This window comes from Penaeus monodon, chromosome 6 (genome assembly GCF_015228065.2).
Source record: "Penaeus monodon isolate SGIC_2016 chromosome 6, NSTDA_Pmon_1, whole genome shotgun sequence".
In the NCBI taxonomy this organism is placed as follows: Eukaryota; Metazoa; Arthropoda; class Malacostraca; order Decapoda; family Penaeidae; genus Penaeus; species Penaeus monodon.
This window is the reverse complement of record NC_051391.1, coordinates 12,266,476-12,268,975: the sequence shown is the minus strand read 5'-3', so window position 1 is coordinate 12,268,975 and position 2,500 is coordinate 12,266,476. Positions and strand designations below refer to the sequence as shown.

Below are 2,500 nucleotides of genomic sequence, written 5' to 3'. Positions count from 1 at the left end.
GTGTCAACCGGAAGCCCTCCCCGCTCACTTCCTCATCTGCTTAGTCTTTACTGGTTGTTATCTGACATCATCTCACACCTGCGCGGCTGCCTGCATGACGTACTCAATGAGGCATTTATTGCAATCTGTAGAAAGAGATGATCTTTAACAGCTATAAGATCATGGCTAACATCTGTCAGTTAGTCATCATGGCAGGGCACCCACGACAGCTGTGACGTGCCTCGAGCGCGAGACCCGCGCGCGCCACGAGCTTTTCAGCTGACGGTGGCGCGGCGGAGCAACGAGGGAACGAGGACCACCAGTGACACTTGTGTCCAAGACGACAGTCCTGTTCCAGTCTGGGGCTGTATGAACTACCACCATCTGCAGCCGAGGCCGAGACTGTTTATCAGAACAAGAATAGCCTTCGACAGCTGTACACAAGATATTGTCGACAGCTGTAGGCGGCCTTTCAAGAGCAGATGTAACGCAACAGCGGCGAGAGGAGTGGCAGCTGTGACGGAGTCGTCAGCGCGGATGTTCCTCGCGCCAACGTTTGCCAGGTGAGGTCCTTGGGTCTGGCCGCCCTCGCTTGCCGCGCCTCTTGGCCGTTATACAAAAGGGCTGTTCCCTGCTGTTATTTCTGTTTCGTTTTCTTTCATATCATATCATGCTATAGATGGGGCATTTCTAAATACCCAATACGAATAATGTTTCTCTTATTTTTTCAACAGAAGGCCGCGAAGCCAAGCCAAGAAACTGCAATGACGAGCAGAATGCCTCAGACTCCCCACCAGCCAGCCGCCCAGCCGGGTCGCCCTTAAAGCCGAGGTTTACCTTCACCCGCTCAGCTGCCATTCACCCGCCCGCTCAGCGTCTCCGGCCGCTCCTCAGCGCCCGCCCCTCCACCTCACCTCCTCACCCGCCCCGCCCCTTCAAAGGCGGCCCGCACATCTTTCGGTTTTTTACACTATCTCAGCAAATCTCTAGGTCGCAAATAATCAGACTGTAATGACCGTTAATTCGGAGAGCCGTACCGTACACCTGAGGACATAATGCCATTGATCACTGTTGCCAGCCGCACGTGGTCTTCGCACCTGGGCCAAGAACCCACAACTTCCCTCCCTTTTTCCACTGTTGCCAACTATTCGCCAAGACGCTACAATTTTTCCCTTATTTCACGTACAAGTTTTATCATGAAATTATTCCCATCTTTATGCAAACTAAATCTGACTTGAAAAGAAATATCAAAATTCATAAAAAAAAAAATCTTCCTTCAAAAAACGTAGAGTTGCGTGTTACAGGAGACAATTCCAAATAATGATACGAATTTGAACCCGAATCCGACGCGAGAGACAACAGCTTGCCTATTCCCATGTGTTGAATCATTGACTAACAAAAACCGTTAAGTAGTGTACGGGGCGACATCTGTCCAATAATCGGCGCGATCAATTATTAAATATCTGGCCCAGCTGCTGCTTACCGCGGCCGAACGTAAGTCCGCGGTCCTTGTAGGTCAGTTGTTCCGGGGTTACGATGGTTGCCGATTTCCCTCCTCATGCCGGATCACAACTGTGTCACGCCGGGGAAATACGCGATTCTTCTAGCCAAATGTTATATTCAAAGCTAAAAAAAAATACAAAGAACAAAAAAGGGAACGTTATTTGTCTCAACGTATGAACTTCGAAATAAAGCGTAAAGACGGTTGAGGGAAACGGCGAGGGTTGGAGGCGAGAGCAGCCATAGGATGTCCGGGTGTGTGGGTGCCGCCTCGCACACGTGCAGGGAGGGAGAGTGTTGCTGCAGCTGTTTTGTCTGTCTGTCTGTGTCTCGCTGCCCTCTTCCCGCATCCCCCCCTCTCGTTCCCTACTCCCGTCACCCAGCTGTTTCGCCTCCTGTTTTTCTTTACGTGGAAGATGGTGTAATTAGCATTGCTAACATAAATAACAGCCAGGAAAATAACTTCCCTCGAATAGAAACTCACAAGAAATACGGCTACGCTGAAGTTGCCATTTCCCATATCTGTTTTTATTTAACACGTTTCTGAACAAGGGGTAACTAAAGGGTTAAGACAAATACAAGACAGCGAGGTGTAGGCCGGATTTTGGGCGGTTTCGCGTCTCATTTGTGTCAATGTTAATTTTGTTCCTGGGTTACCGGCAGCGCACACCAGGTTGCCAAACATGTCTCTTTCGGGCGATTTTATCCCTCTCGCGCGCTTGTGATACAGCGCAGCCAATAACATTAATTCACAAGCTCATGAATATTCAGTTTAACCATAATCATGATAATTAAAACAACACATGGCGACGTTAAAGATTTTCTCAACTGTATTGGGAAGAGTTGGCAATAGACTGTTGAGGTTGTGGTCATAGGTGTAACCCCGTGGCACAATGGTATACTACCTTCACATGCTCATAATCTTTCTGTTATTGTAAGGCCCCTTCTCCCCTTTTAAAAATGTATTCCTCGCAGATTTCCTTTTCTTTCTCAAATACTGTGTAGGGAGGTTTTGTATTTG

General features: G+C 48.5%; 1 protein-coding gene across 1 annotated transcript in view; it reads left to right on the top strand.

The window, feature by feature from the left end:
- The window catches only part of LOC119574217, a 4,519-nt gene that overhangs the window by 1,483 nt on the left and 536 nt on the right, over positions 1-2,500 (top strand). The window contains exons 1-2 of the mRNA XM_037921369.1: positions 1-542; positions 714-2,500. The exon at positions 1-542 is cut by the window's left edge and continues 1,483 nt beyond it; the exon at positions 714-2,500 is cut by the window's right edge and continues 536 nt beyond it. The gene's annotated coding sequence lies outside the window, so the exon portion shown is untranslated. The remainder of the gene's footprint in view (positions 543-713) is intronic.